At 48.4% G+C, this 20,804-nt stretch overlaps 1 protein-coding gene across 8 annotated transcripts in view; it reads left to right on the forward strand.

Annotated features, from left to right (window-relative positions):
• Positions 1 to 20,804, forward strand: part of CELF1 (CUGBP Elav-like family member 1) — a 383,811-nt gene that overhangs the window by 231,179 nt on the left and 131,828 nt on the right. The gene's annotated exons all lie outside the window — the stretch shown is intronic.

Below are 20,804 nucleotides of genomic sequence, written 5' to 3' on the forward strand. Positions count from 1 at the left end.
AGCACCATAATGGCTACACTGAAAACTGGGAAGTTTGGTATCAAACTTCTCAGCACAATAAATGCACACTGATGCCAGTGTACATTTTATTGTAAAATACACCACAGAGGGCACCTTAGAGGTGCCCCCTGAAACTTAACCAACTATCTGTGTAGGCTGACTGGTTCCAGCAGCCTGCCACACTAGAGACATGTTGCTGGCCCCATGGGGAGAGTGCCTTTGTCACTCTGAGGCCAGTAACAAAGCCTGCACTGGGTGGAGATGCTAACACCTCCCCCAGGCAGGAGCTGTAACACCTGGCGGTGAGCCTCAAAGGCTCACCCCTTTGTCACAGCCCAGCAGGGCACTCCAGCTTAGTGGAGTTGCCCGCCCCCTCCGGCCACGGCCCCCACTTTTGGCGGCAAGGCTGGAGGGAACAAAGAAAGCAACAAGGAGGAGTCACTGGCCAGTCAGGACAGCCCCTAAGGTGTCCTGAGCTGAGGTGACTCTGACTTTTAGAAATCCTCCATCTTGCAGATGGAGGATTCCCCCAATAGGGTTAGGATTGTGACCCCCTCCCCTTGGGAGGAGGCACAAAGAGGGTGTACCCACCCTCAGGGCTAGTAGCCATTGGCTACTAACCCCCCAGACCTAAACACGCCCTTAAATTTAGTATTTAAGGGCTACCCTGACCCCTAGAAAATTAGATTCCTGCAACTACAAGAAGAAGGACTGCCTAGCTGAAAACCCCTGCAGAGGAAGACCAGAAGACGACAACTGCCTTGGCTCCAGAAACTCACCGGCCTGTCTCCTGCCTTCCAAAGATCCTGCTCCAGCGACGCCTTCCAAAGGGACCAGCGACCTCGACATCCTCTGAGGACTGCCCCTGCTTCGAAAAGACAAGAAACTCCCGAGGACAGCGGACCTGCTCCAAGAAAAGCTGCAACTTTGTTTCCAGCAGCTTTAAAGAACCCTGCAAGCTCCCCGCAAAAGGCGTGAGACTTGCAACACTGCACCCGGCGACCCCGACTCGGCTGGTGGCGATCCAACACCTCAGGAGGGACCCCAGGACTACTCTAAGACTGTGAGTACAAAAACCTGTCCCCCCTGAGCCCCCACAGCGCCGCCTGCAGAGGGAATCCCGAGGCTTCCCCTGACCGCGACTCTTTGAATCCAAAGTCCCGACACCTGGGAGAGACCCTGCACCCGCAGCCCCCAGGACCTGAAGGACCGGACTTTCACTGGAGGAGTGACCCCCAAGAGTCCCTCTCCCTTGCCCAAGTGGAGGTTTCCCCGAGGAACCCCCCCCTTGCCTGCCTGCAGCGCTGAAGAGATCCCTAGATCTCCCATTGACTTCCATTACAAACCCGACGCTTGTTTCTACACTGCACCCGGCCGCCCCCGCGCTGCTGAGGGTGAAATTTCTGTGTGGGCTTGTGTCCCCCCCGGTGCCCTACAAAACCCCCCTGGTCTGCCCTCCGAAGACGCGGGTACTTACCTGCCAGCAGACCGGAACCGGGGCACCCCCTTCTCTCCATTCTAGTCTATGTGTTTTGGGCACCACTTTGAACTCTGCACCTGACCGGCCCTGAGCTGCTGGTGTGGTGACTTTGGGGTTGCTCTGAGCCCCCAACGGTGGGCTACCTTGGACCAAGAACTGAACCCTGTAAGTGTCTTACTTACCTGGTAAAACTAACAAATACTTACCTCCCCTAGGAACTGTGAAAATTGCACTAAGTGTCCACTTTTAAAACAGCTATTTGTCAATAACTTGAAAAGTATACATGCAATTTTGATGATTTGAAGTTCCTAAAGTACTTACCTGCAATACCTTTCAAATGAGCTATTACATGTAGAATTTGAACCTGTGGTTCTTAAAATAAACTAAGAAAAGATATTTTTCTATATAAAAACCTATTGGCTGGATTTGTCTCTGAGTGTGTGTACCTCATTTATTGTCTATGTGTATGTACAACAAATGCTTAACACTACTCCTTGGATAAGCCTACTGCTCGACCACACTACCACAAAATAGAGCATTAGTATTATCTATTTTTACCACTATTTTACCTCTAAGGGGAACCCTTGGACTCTGTGCATGCTATTCCTTACTTTGAAATAGCACATACAGAGCCAACTTCCTACATTGGTGGATCAGCGGTGGGGTACAAGACTTTGCATTTGCTGGACTACTCAGCCAATACCTGATCACACGACAAATTCCAAAATTGTCATTAGAAATTGATTTTTGCAATTTGAAAAGTTTTCTAAATTCTTAAAAGTCCTGCTAGGGCCTTGTGTGTTAAGTCCCTGTTTAGCATTTCTTTTAGAGTTTAAAAGTTTGTAAAAGTTTGAATTAGATTCTAGAACCAGTTGTAGATTCTTAAAAAGTATTCCAACTTTTAGAAGCAAAATGTCTAGCACAGATGTGAATGTGGTGGAACTCGACACCACACCTTACCTCCATCTACAGATGAGAGAGCTAAGGTCACTCTGTAAACTAAAGAAAATAGCAATGGGCCCCAAACCTACCAAAGTACAGCTCCAGGAGCTTTTGGCAGAGTTTGAAAAGGCCAACCCCTCTGAGGATGGCAACTCAGAGGATGAAGATAGTGACTTGGAGGGAAATTCCCCCCCTCCAGTCCTACTTAGGGAGAGCAGGGCTTCTCAAGCCCTGACTCCACAAATAATAGTCAGAGATGCTGGTTCCCTCACAGGAGGGACCAACAACTCTGAGATCACTGAGGATAACTCCAGTGAAGAGGACATCCAGTTAGCCAGGATGGCCAAAAGATTGGCTTTGGAAAGGCAGATCCTAGCCATAGAGAGGGAAAGACAAGAGATGGGCCTAGGACCCATCAATGGTGGCAGCAACATAAATAGGGTCAGAGATTCTCCTGACATGTTGAAAATCCCCAAAGGGATTGTAACTAAATATGAAGATGGTGATGACATCACCAAATGGTTCACAGCTTTTGAGAGGGCTTGTGTAACCAGAAAAGTGAACAGATCTCACTGGGGTGCTCTCCTTTGGGAAATGTTCACTGGAAAGTGTAGGGATAGACTCCTCACACTCTCTGGACAAGATGCAGAATCTTATGACCTCATGAAGGGTACCCTGATTGAGGGCTTTGGATTCTCCACTGAGGAGTACAGGATTAGGTTCAGGGGGGCTCAAAAATCCTCGAGCCAGACCTGGGTTGACTTTGTTGACTACTCAGTGAAAACACTAGATGGTTGGATTCAAGGCAGTGGTGTAAGTAATTATGATGGGCTGTACAATTTATTTGTGAAAGAACACCTGTTAAGTAATTGTTTCAATGATAAACTGCATCAGCATCTGGTAGACCTAGGACCAATTTCTCCCCAAGAATTGGGAAAGAAGGCGGACCATTGGGTCAAGACAAGGGTGTCCAAGACTTCAACAGGGGGTGACCAAAAGAAAGGGGTCACAAAGACTCCCCAGCAGAAGGGTGATGAGACAACCAAAACTAAAAATAGTAAAGAGTCTTCTACAGGCCCCCAAAAACCTGCACAGGAGGGTGGGCCCAGAGCCTCTTCACAAAACAATGGGTACAAGGGTAAAAACTTTGATCCCAAAAAGGCCTGGTGTCATAGCTGCAAACAGCATGGACACCAAACTGGAGACAAGGCCTGTCCCAAGAAAGGTTCCACTCCAAACTCCCATCCAGGTAACACTGGTATGGCTAGTCTCCAAGTGGGATCAACAGTGTGCCCAGAGCAAATCAGGGTCCACACTGAAGCTACTCTAGTTTCTGAGGGTGGGGTGGATTTAGCCACACTAGCTGTCTGGCCGCCTAACATGCAAAAATACAGACAGCAACTCTTAATTAATGGGACTAGAATAGAGGGCCTGAGGGATACAGGTGCCAGTGTCACCATGGTGACAGAGAAACTGGTTTCCCCTGGCCAATACCTGACTGGAAAAACTTACACAGTCACCAACGCTGACAATCAGAGAAAAGTACATCCCATGGCAATGGTTACTTTAGAATGGGGAGGGGTCAATGGCCTGAAACAGGTGGTGGTCTCCTCAAATATCCCAGTGGACTGTCTGCTTGGAAATGACCTGGAGTCCTCAGCATGGGCTGAGGTAGAACTAAAAACCCATGCAGCAATGCTGGGTATCCCTGAACTGGTGTGTGTGAAAACAAGAGCACAATGCAAGGCACAGGGTGAACAAGTAGAGCTGGAGTCTGGAAGAATGGCCCAGCCTACCAAGAGAACAGGAAAGTCAGTTGGGAAACCAACTGCAACACAGCAAAAGAAAGGGAACCTCTCTTCTCAGGAAGAAGTTCTGCCCTCTGAGGGAACTGAGCCTTTGGAGCTTGAACCTTACCAGGTTGAGCTCTTGGGCCCAGGGGGACCCTCAAGGGAGGAGCTGTGTAAGGGACAAGAAACCTGTCCCTCTCTTGAAGGCCTTAGGCAGCAAGCTGCTGAAGAGTCCAAAGGCAAGAAAAATGGAACACATAGGGTCTATTGGGAAGATGGACTCCTGTACACTGAGGCCAGAGACCCCAAACCTGGTGCCACTAGGAGAGTGGTAGTGCCTCAGCTGTTCAGGAAGTTCATCCTAACATTGGCCCATGACATTCCCCTTGCTGGACATTTGGGACAAACCAAGACGTGGGAGAGGTTAGTCAACCACTTCTACTGGCCCAATATGTCCAACATGGTTAAGGAGTTTTGCCTCTCCTGCCCCACCTGTCAAGCCAGTGGTAAGACAGGTGGGCATCCAAAGGCCCCCCTCATTCCACTTCCAGTGGTGGGGGTTCCCTTTGAAAGAGTGGGTGTGGACATAGTTGGTCCACTAGAACCTCCCACAGCCTCAGGAAATATGTATATTCTGGTAGTAGTGGATCATGCTACCAGGTATCCTGAAGCTATTCCCCTTAGGTCAACTACTGCCCCTGCAGTAGCCAAGGCCCTCATTGGTATCTTTACCAGAGTGGGTTTCCCTAAGGAGGTGGTGTCTGACAGAGGTACCAACTTCATGTCAGCATACCTAAAGCACAGGTGGAATGAGTGTGGAGTGACTTATAAATTCCCTACACCATACCATCCACAATCTAATGGCTTGGTTGAGAGATTCAACAAGACATTAAAAGGCATGATCATGGGGCTCCCAGAAAAGCTCAAAAGGAGATGGGATGTCCTCTTGCCATGTCTGCTTTTCGCTTACAGAGAGGTGCCACAGAAGGGAGTAGGATTCTCACCCTTTGAACTTCTGTTTGGTCATCCTGTAAGGGGACCACTTGCTCTTGTTAAAGAAGGCTGGGAGAGACCTCTCCTTGAGCCAAAACAAGACATAGTGGACTATGTACTTGGCCTTCGCTCTAGAATGGCAGAGTACATGGAAAAGGCAACCAAAAACCTTGAGGCCAGCCAACAGCTCCAGAAGTTTTGGTATGACCAAAAGGCTGCACTGGTTGAGTTCCAACCAGGGCAGAAAGTCTGGGTTCTGGAGCCTGTGGCTCCCAGGGCACTCCAGGACAAATGGAGTGGCCCTTACCCAGTACTAGAAAGGAAGAGTCAGGTCACCTACTTGGTGGACCTGGGCACAAGCAGGAGCCCCAAGAGGGTGATCCATGTGAACCGCCTTAAGCTCTTCCATGACAGGGCTGATGTGAATCTGTTGATGGTAACAGATGAGGATCAGGAGGCAGAGAGTGAACCTCTCCCTGATCTTCTGTCATCAGACCCAAAAGATGGCACAGTAGATGGAGTGATCTACTCAGACACCCTCTCTGGCCAACAGCAAGCTGATTGTAGGAGAGTCCTACAACAGTTTCCTGAACTCTTCTCCTTAACCCCTGGTCAGACACACCTGTGTACCCATGATGTGGACACAGGAGACAGCATGCCTGTCAAGAACAAAATCTTTAGACAATCTGACCATGTTAAGGAAAGCATCAAGGTGGAAGTCCACAAGATGCTGGAATTGGGAGTAATTGAGCGCTCTGACAGCCCCTGGGCTAGCCCAGTGGTCTTAGTCCCCAAACCTCACACCAAAGATGGAAAGAAAGAGATGAGGTTTTGTGTGGACTACAGAGGGCTCAATTCTGTCACCAAGACAGATGCTCATCCAATTCCAAGAGCTGATGAGCTCATAGACAAATTAGGTGCTGCCAAATTCTTAAGTACCTTTGACTTGACAGCAGGGTACTGGCAAATAAAAATGGCACCTGGAGCAAAAGAGAAAACAGCATTCTCCACACCTGATGGGCATTATCAGTTTACTGTTATGCCCTTTGGTTTAAAGAATGCCCCTGCCACCTTCCAAAGGTTGGTGAATCAAGTCCTTGCTGGCTTGGAGTCCTTTAGCACAGCTTATCTTGATGATATTGCTGTCTTTAGCTCCACCTGGCAGGATCACCTGGTCCACCTGAAGAAGGTTTTGAAGGCTCTGCAATCTGCAGGCCTCTCTATCAAGGCATCCAAATGCCAGATAGGGCAGGGAACTGTGGTTTACTTGGGCCACCTTGTAGGTGGAGGCCAAGTTCAGCCACTCCAACCCAAGATCCAGACTATTCTGGACTGGGTAGCTCCAAAAACCCAGACTCAAGTCAGGGCATTCCTTGGCTTGACTGGGTATTACAGGAGGTTTGTGAAGGGATATGGATCCATTGTGACAGCCCTCACTGAACTCACCTCCAAGAAAATGCCCAAGAAAGTGAACTGGACTGTGGAATGCCAACAGGCCTTTGACACCCTGAAACAAGCAATGTGCTCAGCACCAGTTCTAAAAGCTCCAGATTATTCTAAGCAGTTCATTGTGCAGACTGATGCCTCTGAACATGGGATAGGGGCAGTTTTGTCCCAAACAAATGATGATGGCCTTGACCAGCCTGTTGCTTTCATTAGCAGGAGGTTACTCCCCAGGGAGCAGCGTTGGAGTGCCATTGAGAGGGAGGCCTTTGCTGTGGTTTGGTCCCTGAAGAAGCTGAGACCATACCTCTTTGGGACTCACTTCCTAGTTCAAACTGACCACAGACCTCTCAAATGGCTGATGCAAATGAAAGGTGAAAATCCTAAACTGTTGAGGTGGTCCATCTCCCTACAGGGAATGGACTTTATAGTGGAACACAGACCTGGGACTGCCCATGCCAATGCAGATGGCCTTTCCAGGTTCTTCCACTTAGAAAATGAAGACTCTCTTGGGAAAGGTTAGTCTCATCCTCTTTCGTTTGGGGGGGGGTTGTGTAAGGAAATGCCTCCTTGGCATGGTTGCCCCCTGACATTTTGCCTTTGCTGATGCTATGTTTACAATTGAAAGTGTGCTGAGGCCTGCTAACCAGGCCCCAGCACCAGTGTTCTTTCCCTAACCTGTACTTTTGTATCCACAATTGGCAGACCCTGGCATCCAGATAAGTCCCTTGTAACTGGTACTTCTAGTACCAAGGGCCCTGATGCCAAGGAAGGTCTCTAAGGGCTGCAGCATGTCTTATGCCACCCTGGAGACCTCTCACTCAGCACAGACACACTGCTTGCCAGCTTGTGTGTGCTAGTGAGGACAAAACGAGTAAGTCGACATGGCACTCCCCTCAGGGTGCCATGCCAGCCTCTCACTGCCTATGCAGTATAGGTAAGACACCCCTCTAGCAGGCCTTACAGCCCTAAGGCAGGGTGCACTATACCATAGGTGAGGGTACCAGTGCATGAGCATGGTACCCCTACAGTGTCTAAACAAAACCTTAGACATTGTAAGTGCAGGGTAGCCATAAGAGTATATGGTCCGGGAGTCTGTCAAACACGAACTCCACAGCACCATAATGGCTACACTGAAAACTGGGAAGTTTGGTATCAAACTTCTCAGCACAATAAATGCACACTGATGCCAGTGTACATTTTATTGTAAAATACACCACAGAGGGCACCTTAGAGGTGCCCCCTGAAACTTAACCAACTATCTGTGTAGGCTGACTGGTTCCAGCAGCCTGCCACACTAGAGACATGTTGCTGGCCCCATGGGGAGAGTGCCTTTGTCACTCTGAGGCCAGTAACAAAGCCTGCACTGGGTGGAGATGCTAACACCTCCCCCAGGCAGGAGCTGTAACACCTGGCGGTGAGCCTCAAAGGCTCACCCCTTTGTCACAGCCCAGCAGGGCACTCCAGCTTAGTGGAGTTGCCCGCCCCCTCCGGCCACGGCCCCCACTTTTGGCGGCAAGGCTGGAGGGAACAAAGAAAGCAACAAGGAGGAGTCACTGGCCAGTCAGGACAGCCCCTAAGGTGTCCTGAGCTGAGGTGACTCTGACTTTTAGAAATCCTCCATCTTGCAGATGGAGGATTCCCCCAATAGGGTTAGGATTGTGACCCCCTCCCCTTGGGAGGGGGCACAAAGAGGGTGTTCCCACCCTCAGGGCTAGTAGCCATTGGCTACTAACCCCCCAGACCTAAACACGCCCTTAAATTTAGTATTTAAGGGCTACCCTGACCCCTAGAAAATTAGATTCCTGCAACTACAAGAAGAAGGACTGCCTAGCTGAAAACCCCTGCAGAGGAAGACCAGAAGACGACAACTGCCTTGGCTCCAGAAACTCACCGGCCTGTCTCCTGCCTTCCAAAGATCCTGCTCCAGCGACGCCTTCCAAAGGGACCAGCGACCTCGACATCCTCTGAGGACTGCCCCTGCTTCGAAAAGACAAGAAACTCCCGAGGACAGCGGACCTGCTCCAAGAAAAGCTGCAACTTTGTTTCCAGCAGCTTTAAAGAACCCTGCAAGCTCCCCGCAAAAGGCGTGAGACTTGCAACACTGCACCCGGCGACCCCGACTCGGCTGGTGGCGATCCAACACCTCAGGAGGGACCCCAGGACTACTCTAAGACTGTGAGTACAAAAACCTGTCCCCCCTGAGCCCCCACAGCGCCGCCTGCAGAGGGAATCCCGAGGCTTCCCCTGACCGCGACTCTTTGAATCCAAAGTCCCGACACCTGGGAGAGACCCTGCACCCGCAGCCCCCAGGACCTGAAGGACCGGACTTTCACTGGAGGAGTGACCCCCAAGAGTCCCTCTCCCTTGCCCAAGTGGAGGTTTCCCCGAGGAACCCCCCCCTTGCCTGCCTGCAGCGCTGAAGAGATCCCTAGATCTCCCATTGACTTCCATTACAAACCCGACGCTTGTTTCTACACTGCACCCGGCCGCCCCCGCGCTGCTGAGGGTGAAATTTCTGTGTGGGCTTGTGTCCCCCCCGGTGCCCTACAAAACCCCCCTGGTCTGCCCTCCGAAGACGCGGGTACTTACCTGCCAGCAGACCGGAACCGGGGCACCCCCTTCTCTCCATTCTAGCCTATGTGTTTTGGGCACCACTTTGAACTCTGCACCTGACCGGCCCTGAGCTGCTGGTGTGGTGACTTTGGGGTTGCTCTGAGCCCCCAACGGTGGGCTACCTTGGACCAAGAACTGAACCCTGTAAGTGTCTTACTTACCTGGTAAAACTAACAAATACTTACCTCCCCTAGGAACTGTGAAAATTGCACTAAGTGTCCACTTTTAAAACAGCTATTTGTCAATAACTTGAAAAGTATACATGCAATTTTGATGATTTGAAGTTCCTAAAGTACTTACCTGCAATACCTTTCAAATGAGCTATTACATGTAGAATTTGAACCTGTGGTTCTTAAAATAAACTAAGAAAAGATATTTTTCTATATAAAAACCTATTGGCTGGATTTGTCTCTGAGTGTGTGTACCTCATTTATTGTCTATGTGTATGTACAACAAATGCTTAACACTACTCCTTGGATAAGCCTACTGCTCGACCACACTACCACAAAATAGAGCATTAGTATTATCTATTTTTACCACTATTTTACCTCTAAGGGGAACCCTTGGACTCTGTGCATGCTATTCCTTACTTTGAAATAGCACATACAGAGCCAACTTCCTACACTAGGTATCTATTTTGTGGCTTGGATTGTATATAGTTTTCTTTGGTGGTGTGTATGGGGCCTCCTCTTGCTTGTTGTGGTCACAGTTTCCGAAGCAAGTGGGTAGGGATACAGTAATGTGTGAGCAAGTCTGCTCCAGCATTGGATCTTTCATAGATTCACATGCAAGAAACATTCCCCATCTGTCAGCTGAAATCCCATTGCAACATTACAATTGCAGTAAGTGCAGATTTTCATAGAAACCCAATGAATAACGTTCACTGAAGTATCCTCTTCAACTCATTTTAAATAACCCGTAGTCCAAACGGGGAGATGCAAGCGCACCTACAGCCGCTCCTCAGAGTACATAAATAGGAAGTGGACACCAACCTGATGGACACTAAATTCGCAAATCGGGGAATCTACAAGATCTGTTTGCAACAACAAACAACTTCCAGAGCTGCACATCCCGGTTCCCATGGTCAGTCTCTTGCTAGACTGCTGAGAGCTGTGTGCTTCCTCCTGCCTTTGAGCCCTCTTGTAGAATGGAAACGGAGACCTGTGTCTATGACCGTGATCCTTATTGTTCCATCTTGGGCACAACCACCCTAGTACACATCTGCTTGAGGTGCGGGTTCATCCATTCCAACATGACTGTCCAGTAATTTACCTACCTTAGTCACCAAATGGGGAAAAAAGATACTAACAATCTGAGTTTAGGGTCTAAGTGAACTTTGAGTTGAAGCAACATCTCGAGTCACGTGCTGCATGCTCTAAGCAACTATATATATATATATATATATATATGTTCGATGGCATCTGTCGCTGTAGATACGCATGTTCTGCAATAGCTCGCCATCTGGTGTTGGGCCGGAGTGTTACAAGTTGTTTTTCTTCGAAGAAGTCTTTCGAGTCACGGGACCGAGTGACTCCTCCTTTTGTCTCCATTGCGCATGGGCGTCGACTCCATCTTCGATTGTTTTTTTTCCGCCATCGGGTTCGGACGTGTTCCTGTCGCTCCGAGTTTCGGAACGGAAAATTAGCTAATTTCGGAAGATTTTCGTTGGTATTGTTGCGTTCGGGATCGGCGTACTTTGATTCCACACCGCATCGAAGATCGAAGAGCTCCGGTGCCCTTCGGGGTAGTTTTTCGATCCTCCGTCGGGGCCTGGTCGGCCCGACCGCGTGCTGAAGAACGCCGATGGAACGGACCCCGTTCCGTTTCTGCCCCAAATGCCACAATAAGTACCCTTACACAGACCAACACTTGGTCTGCAACCTGTGCCTGTCACCTGAGCACAGCGAAGACACCTGCGAGGCCTGTCGTGCGTTCCGGTCCCGAAAAACACTCCGAGACCGTCGAGCCAGAAGACTTCAGATGGCGTCCACACCGACAGCCCAACGGGAGTTCGAGGAACAGGAAGAAGAAGGTACCTTCTCGATCCAAGACTCAGACTCCGAAGGATTCGACGATACACAAACCGTGAGTAAGACGTCGAAATCCACTCTGAAGAACATTTACAAGGCCCAGGGGACGCCTCTGCCACCAGGCCATGGCTCCACCCATAAATTCGGTGACCGCCCGTCGGCACCGAAAAAGGCCCAAACAGTGCCGAGATCGTCCGACTCCGGTCGAGACACCGGCACGCAGCCTTCTCGGGACCGAGAAAGTGCTGGAGACAAGCCTCGACACCGAGATGCCGGTGCCGACACGGCTCGACGCCGAGACAGCGGCACCGAAACAGATCGACGCCGAGAGGTTTCGGCCCCGAAAAAGAAAAGAGTCACCTCGGAGCCGAAAAAACACGCAGACAGGGTTTCGATGCCGAAACAAACTGCAAGCGACCCAGCTTCAGGCTCTTATACAGAAGAGCACTCGCTAACCTCCCAAATGCAGAAGCATAGGTTTGAGGAAGAGCTGCAAGCAACTGATGTGGACCATACGCAAAAGCGTATCTTCATACAGCAGGGGACAGGAAAAATAAGCACCCTTCCCCCCATTAGGAGAAAGAGAAGGTTGGAGTTCCAGACGGAACAGACACCACAACCAAAAGTGGTGAACAGAGTTACCCCACCACCCTCTCCTCCGCCTGTGATTAACGTCTCACCAGCACAAACTCCATCACACTCCCCAGCTCACACCACCATGAGCCAGGGTGACCAAGATCAGGACGCATGGGACCTATACGACGCCCCAGTGTCAGATAACAGTCCGGAGGCATACCCTACAAAGCCATCTCCACCAGAAGACAGCACCGCGTATTCTCAAGTGGTGGCTAGAGCAGCACAATTTCACAACGTAAGCCTCCACTCAGAACAGGTCGAGGATGATTTCTTATTCAACACCCTCTCCTCCACCCACAGCTCCTACCAAAGCCTGCCTATGCTCCCTGGTATGCTCCGGCACGCAAAAGACATCTTTAAGGAGCCGGTCAAAAGTAGGGCAATCACACCAAGGGTGGAAAAAAAGTATAAGGCGCCTCCTACAGACCCGGCTTTCATCACTACACAGCTGCCACCAGACTCTGTCGTTGTAGGAGCAGCTAGGAAAAGGGCCAACTCTCACACATCTGGAGATGCACCACCCCCAGATAAAGAAAGCCGCAAGTTCGATGCAGCTGGTAAGAGTCGCAGCACAAGCTGCAAACCAGTGGCGCATCGCGAACTCCCAGGCACTACTTGCGCGCTATGACAGAGCCCACTGGGACGAGATGCAACATCTCATTGAACATCTGCCCAAGGACTTACAAAATAGGGCAAAACAAGTGGTTGAGGAGGGACAGACCATTTCCAACAACCAGATCCGCTCCTCCATGGACGCTGCAGATACAGCTGCACGGACAATTAATACATCTGTAACTATCAGAAGGCATGCATGGCTCCGAACGTCTGGATTTAAACCAGAGATTCAACAAGCAGTTCTCAATATGCCTTTTAATGAAAAAGAACTGTTCGGTCCAGAAGTGGACACAGCGATTGAGAAACTCAAAAAAGATACGGACACTGCCAAAGCCATGGGCGCACTCTACTCCCCGCAGAGCAGAGGGAATTACAGCACATTCCGTAAAACGCCCTTTCGAGGGGGGTTTCGAGGTCAAAGCACACAAGCCAGCACCTCACAAGCCACACCGTCCAGTTACCAGGGACAGTATAGAGGAGGTTTTCGGGGACAATATAGAGGAGGGCAATTCCCTAGAAATAGAGGAAGATTTCAAAGCCCCAAAGCCCCTACTACTAAACAGTGACTCACAGGTCACTCACCCCCTCCACACAACACCAGTGGGGGGAAGAATAGGCCATTATTACAAAGCATGGGAGGAAATCACTACAGACACTTGGGTTCTAGCAATTATCCAACATGGTTATTGCATAGAATTTCTACAATTCCCTCCAAACATACCACCAAAAGCACAAAATTTAACAACACACCATTCCAATCTCCTGGAGATAGAAGTGCAGGCACTATTGCAAAAGAATGCAATCGAATTAGTGCCAAACACACAAATAAACACAGGAGTTTACTCACTGTACTTTCTGATACCAAAGAAGGACAAAACACTGAGACCAATCCTAGACCTCAGAGTAGTGAACACTTTCATCAAATCAGACCACTTCCACATGGTCACACTACAAGAAGTATTGCCATTGCTAAAACTACACGACTACATGGCAACTTTAGACCTCAAGGATGCTTATTTCCATATACCAATACACCCATCGCACAGGAAATACCTAAGGTTTGTATTCAAAGGAATACATTACCAATTCAAGGTACTGCCTTTCGGATTAACAACCGCACCAAGAGTCTTTACCAAATGTCTAGCGGTAGTCGCTGCACACATAAGAAGGCAGCAAATACATGTGTTCCCATATTTGGACGACTGGCTAATCAAGGCCCATTCGTTCAAACAGTGCTCAAATCACACAAATCAGATCATACAAACCCTCTTCAAACTAGGGTTCACCGTCAATTTCACAAAATCCAAAATTCTGCCACGCAAGGTACAACAATACCTGGGAGCCATAATAAACACATCAAAAGGAGTAGCCACTCCAAGTCCACAAAGAATTCAAAATTTCAACACCATCATACATCGCATGTATCCAACACAAAAGATACAGGCAAAGATGGTATTACAACTCCTAGGCATGATGTCATCATGCATAGCCATTGTCCCAAACGCAAGACTGCACATGAGGCCCTTACAACAATGCCTAGCATCACAGTGGTCTCAAGCACAGGGTCACCTTTTAGATCTGGTGTTAATAGACCGCCAAACTTACCTCTCGCTTCTGTGGTGGAACAACATAAATTTAAACAAGGGGCGGCCTTTCCAAGACCCAGTGCCACAATACGTAATAACAACAGATGCTTCCATGACAGGGTGGGGAGCACACCTCGATCAACACAGCATACAAGGACAATGGAACGTACATCAAACAAAACTGCATATCAATCACCTAGAACTTCTAGCAGTTTTTCAAGCACTAAAGGCTTTCCAACCAATAATAGTTCACAAATACATTCTCGTCAAAACAGACAACATGACAACAATGTATTATCTAAACAAGCAGGGGGGGACGCACTCCACGCAGTTAAGCCTGCTAGCACAAAAAATTTGGCATTGGGCAATTCACAACCAAATTCGCCTAATTGCACAGTTTATACCAGGGATACAAAATCAACTCGCAGACAATCTCTCTCGAGATCACCAACAGGTCCACGAATGGGAAATTCACCCCCAAATTCTGAACACTTATTTCAAACTCTGGGGAACACCTCAGATAGACTTGTTTGCGACAAGGGAGAACGCAAAATGCCAAAACTTCGCATCCAGATACCCACACAAACAATCCCAAGGCAATGCCCTATGGATGAACTGGTCAGGGATATTTGCTTACGCTTTTCCTCCTCTCCCTCTCCTTCCTTACCTGGTAAACAAACTCAGTCAAAGCAAACTCAAACTCATATTGATAGCACCAACTTGGGCAAGGCAACCCTGGTACACAACGCTACTAGACCTATCAGTGGTACCCTGCATCAAATTGCCCAACAGGCCAGATCTGTTGACACAGCACAACCAAAAGATCAGACACCCAGATCCAGCATCGCTGAATCTAGCAATCTGGCTCCTGAAATCCTAGAATTCGGGCACTTACAACTTACCCAAGAATGTATGGAAGTCATAAAACAAGCAAGAAGGCCATCCACCAGGCACTGCTATGCAAGTAAATGGAAGAGGTTTGTTTGCTACTGCCATATTAATCAAATACAACCATTACACACAACTCCAGAACATGTAGTGGGTTACTTGCTTCACTTACAAAAATCTAACCTAGCTTTCTCTTCCATTAAGATTCACCTTGCAGCAATATCTGCATACCTGCAGACTACCTATTCAACTTCCCTATATAAGATACCAGTCATTAAAGCATTCATGGAGGGCCTTAGGAGAATTATACCACCAAGAACACCACCTGTTCCTTCATGGAACCTAAATGTTGTCCTAACTAGACTTATGGGTCCACCTTTTGAACCCATGCACTCCTGCGACATACAGTTCCTAACCTGGAAGGTGGCATTTCTCATCGCCATTACTTCCCTGAGAAGAGTAAGCGAGATTCAGGCGTTTACTATACAGGAACCTTTTATACAACTACACAAAAATAAAGTCGTCCTAAGGACCAATCCTAAATTTTTGCCAAAGGTTATTTCACCGTTCCATCTAAATCAAACAGTGGAACTTCCAGTGTTCTTTCCACAGCCAGATACCGTAGCTGAAAGGGCACTACATACATTAGATGTCAAAAGAGCATTGATGTATTACATTGACAGAACAAAAAACATCAGAAAGACTAAACAACTCTTTATTGCATTTCAAAAACCTCATGCAGGAAACCCAATTTCAAAACAAGGTATAGCCAGATGGATAGTTAAATGCATCCAAATCTGCTACCTTAAAGCTAAACGACAGCTGCCCATTACACCAAGGGCACACTCAACCAGAAAGAAAGGTGCTACCATGGCCTTTCTAGGAAACATCCCAATGCAAGAAATATGTAAGGCAGCCACATGGTCTACGCCTCACACATTCACCAAGCACTACTGTGTAGACGGGTTATCCGCACAACAAGCCACAGTAGGTCAAGCCGTATTAAGGACATTATTTCAGACTACTTCCACTCCTACAGGCTGATCCACCGCTTTTGGGGAAATAACTGCTTACTAGTCTATGCAGAACATGCGTATCTACAGCGACAGATGCCATCGAACTGAAAATGTCACTTACCCAGTGTACATCTGTTCGTGGCATCAGTCGCAGTAGATTCGCATGTGCCCACCCGCCTCCCCGGAAGCCTGTAGCAGTTTGGAAGTTACCTTCAATTATTTATATATGTATCATCTCAACCTTAAATAGGTGCATACTTAGTCACTCCATTGCATGGGCACTATTACTACAATTCAACTCCTACCTCACCCTCTGCGGGGAAAAACAATCGAAGATGGAGTCGACGCCCATGCGCAATGGAGACAAAAGGAGGAGTCACTCGGTCCCGTGACTCGAAAGACTTCTTCGAAGAAAAACAACTTGTAACACTCCGGCCCAACACCAGATGGCGGGCTATTGCAAAACATGCAAATCTACTGCGACTGATGTCACGAACAGATGTACACTGGGTAAGTGACATTTTCAATATATATATATATATATATATATATATATATATATATATATATATATATATATATGTTCGATGGCATCTGTCGCTGTAGATACACATGGTATGCATGAGCTCGCCATCTGGTGTTGGGTCGGAGTGTTACAAGTTGTTTTTCTTCGAAGAAGTGTTTTCGAGTCACGGGACCGAGTGACTCCACCTTCTGTGCTCATTGCGCATGGGCGTCGACTCCATCTTCGATTGTTTTCTTTCCGCCATCGGGTTCGGACGTGTTCCTGTCGCTCCGAGTTTCGGAACGGAAAGATAGCTGAAGACGGAAGATTTTCGACGGTATCGTTGCGATCCGGTTAGAGATAGACACATACGACGACGCGTTCAACATCGAAGCGCCTCGGTGCCCTTCGGGGTAGATTTCGGCACCCCGTCGGGGCCTAGTCGGCCCGACCGCGTGGAGGACAACGCCGATGGATCGGACCCCGTTTCGATTCTGCCCCGAATGCCACAACAAATATCCTTATACGGACCTGCACTCGGTCTGTAATCTGTGCCTGTCACCCGAGCACAGTGAAGAATCCTGCGAGGCCTGTCGGGCGTTCCGGTCCCGAAAAACTCTGCGCGACCGTCGAGCGAGAAGACTGCAGATGGCGTCCACGCCAAAGGAGCATCGACAGTTCGAGACAGAAGAAGAACAGGAGGAATCCTTTTCCATCCAGGATTCAGACTCCGACGAGCTACACTCTACAAGAACTGTGAGTAAGACGTCGAGAACAAACCTTAAAAAAGGAAAGAAGGCCCAGGGGACGCCACTGCCAACCGGCCATGGCTCCACCCATATTCTCGGTGACCAACAATCGGCACCGAAAAAGGCCCATTCAGTGTCGAGATCGTCCGACTTCGGTCGAGACACCGGCACGCAGCCTCCTCGGGACCGAGAGAGTGCTAAACAGAAGCATCGACACCGAGAGTTCGGTGTCGACACCGATCGACGCCGAGACAGTGGCGCCGAAGACCATAGAGGCCAAGAATTTTCGGCACAGAAAAAGAGGAAGGTTACCTCGGAGCCGAAAAAACAATCGACAGGGCTTTCGGAGCCGAAAAAAGCGACATCAGACCCTGTTTCTGGCTCCTATACCGAAGAGCATTCTATGTCTTCTCAAATGAAGAAACATAGATTTGAACAAGAACTGCAATCCACTGACGTGGATCACACGCAAAAGCGTATCTTTATTCAGCAGGGGACTGGGAAGATCAGTACCCTTCCACCTGTCAAACGAAAGAGAACGCTTCAGTTTACTCCTAAGCAACAAACAACACAAAAGGTAACACCTCCTCCCTCGCCTCCACCTGTAACTCCGGCTTCGCCAACTTACACCCCGTCACATTCGCCAGCTCACACCGCCATGAGCCACGACGACCAAGATCAGGATGCGTGGGACTTGTACGACGCACCAGTGTCTGATAACAGCCCAGACACATACCCAACTAGGCCATCACCACCGGAAGACAGCACAGCCTACTCACAAGTGGTGGCTAGAGCAGCTCTATTCCATAATGTGGAACTACACTCGGAACAAGTAGAGGATGATTTTTTATTTAACACCCTCTCCTCAACCCACAGCTCCTACCAAAGCCTGCCGATGCTCCCAGGCATGCTACGCCATGCAAAGGACATTTTCAAGGAGCCAGTTAAAAGTAGGGCAGTGACGCCTAGGGTGGACAAAAAGTATAAGGCGCCTCCCACGGACCCTGTCTTCATCACCTCTCAGCTGCCACCAGACTCTGTGGTGGTAGGGGCTGCCAGAAAACGGGCAAACTCACACACTTCTGGGGATGCACCTCCCCCAGATAAAGAAAGTAGGAAGTTCGATGCAGCCGGGAAGAGGGTTGCTGTCCAAGCAGCAAACCAGTGGCGCATCGCAAATTCACAAGCGCTGCTAGCGCGATACGACAGAGCCCACTGGGATGAGATGCAGCATCTCATTGAACATCTCCCAAAAGATCTGCAAAAAAGAGCAAAACAGGTTGTTGAGGAGGGTCAAAACATTTCCAACAATCAAATACGCTCCTCCATGGATGCAGCAGACACGGCCGCAAGAACCATTAATACGTCGGTTACCATCCGTAGGCACGCATGGCTCAGAACGTCTGGATTCAAGCCAGAAATTCAGCAGGCAGTGCTTAACATGCCAGTAAACGAGAAACTTCTGTTCGGTCCGGAGGTCGACACAGCTATAGAAAAGCTCAAGAAGGACACTGACACTGCCAAGGCCATGGGCGCACTCTACTCCCCGCAGAGCAGAGGATCTTATAACACCTTCCGCAAAACACCTTTTAGAGGAGGGTTTCGGGGTCAAGCCACACAAGCTAGCACCTCACAGTCCGCACCGCCCACCTACCAGGGACAGTACAGGGGAGGTTTTCGGGGCCAGTATAGAGGGGGGCAATTTCCTAGGAATAGAGGAAGATTTCAAAGCCCCAAAACCACTACCAACAAGCAGTGACTCACACGTCACTCACCCCTCCCACACAACACCAGTGGGGGGGAGGATACATCAATATTACGAAGCATGGGACAAAATAACTACAGATACATGGGTCCTAGCAATTATCCAACATGGTTATTGCATAGAATTCATGCAATTCCCTCCAGACATACCACCAAAATCACAAAATTTATCAAAATACCATTCACAACTTCTAGAGATAGAAGTTCAAGCACTACTGCAAAAAAATGCAATAGAATTAGTACCAAGCACACAAATAAACACAGGAGTTTATTCACTGTACTTCTTGATACCAAAAAAGGACGAAACACTGAGACCAATTCTAGACCTCAGGGTAGTAAACACATTCATCAAATCAGACCACTTTCACATGGTCACACTACAAGAAGTGTTACCATTGCTCAGAAAACACGACTACATGACAACCCTAGACCTCAAGGACGCATATTTCCATATACCAATCCATCAATCACACAGGAAATATCTAAGGTTTGTATTCAAAGGAATACATTACCAATTCAAAGTATTGCCTTTTGGTTTAACAACCGCTCCAAGAGTATTCACAAAGTGCCTAGCAGTAGTCGCTGCACACATCAGAAGGCAGCAAATACATGTGTTCCCGTATCTAGACGACTGGCTAATCAAAACCAGTTCGCTCACACAATGCTCAAACCACACAAATCAAGTCATACAAACCCTCTACAATCTAGGGTTCACCGTCAACTTTGCAAAATCAAACATTCTGCCAAGCAAAGTACAGCAATATCTAGGAGCCATAATAGACACGACAAAAGGAGTAGCAACGCCAACTCCACAAAGGATCCACAATTTCAACAGGGTCATTCAACACATGTCTCCAAACCAAACAATACAAGCAAGAACAATACTACAGCTCCTAGGCATGATGTCCTCATGCATAGCCATTGTCCCAAACGCAAGACTGCACATGAGGCCCTTACAACAGTGCCTAGCCTCACAGTGGTCTCAAGCACAGGGTCACCTTCTAGATCTGGTGTTGCTAGACCGCCAAACTTACCTATCGCTTCTATGGTGGAACAGTATAAATTTAAACATAGGGCGGCCTTTCCAAGACCCAGTGCCACAGTACGTAATAACAACAGATGCTTCCATGACAGGGTGGGGAGCACATCTCAATCAACACAACATAAGAGGACAATGGAACATACATCAAACAAAACTGCATATAAATCATCTAGAATTATTAGCAGTTTTTCAAGCACTAAAAGCTTTCCAACCAATCATAACCCACAAATACATCCTTGTCAAAACAGACAACATGACAACGATGTATTATCTAAACAAACAAGGAGGAACACATTCAACGCAGTTAAGCTTGTTAGCTCAAAAAATATGGAAGTGGGCAATCCACCATCAAATTGGTCTAATAGCACAGTTTATTCCGGGGATCCAGAATCAGCTGGCAGACAATCTCTCTCGAGATCACCAGCAAGTCCACGAATGGGAAATCCACCCACAAATTCTGAACACCTACTTCACACTCTGGGGAACACCACAAATAGACTTATTTGCAACAAAAGAGAACGCAAAATGCCAAAACTTCGCGTCCAGATACCCACACAAGCAATCCCAAGGCAATGCCCTATGGATGAACTGGTCAGGAATATTTGCTTACGCTTTTCCTCCTCTCCCTCTCCTTCCTTACCTGGTAAACAAATTGAGTCAAAACAAACTCAAACTCATTTTAATAGCACCAACGTGGGCAAGACAACCC

Source organism: Pleurodeles waltl, chromosome 3_1 (genome assembly GCF_031143425.1).
Source record: "Pleurodeles waltl isolate 20211129_DDA chromosome 3_1, aPleWal1.hap1.20221129, whole genome shotgun sequence".
NCBI lineage: Eukaryota > Metazoa > Chordata > Amphibia > Caudata > Salamandridae > Pleurodeles > Pleurodeles waltl.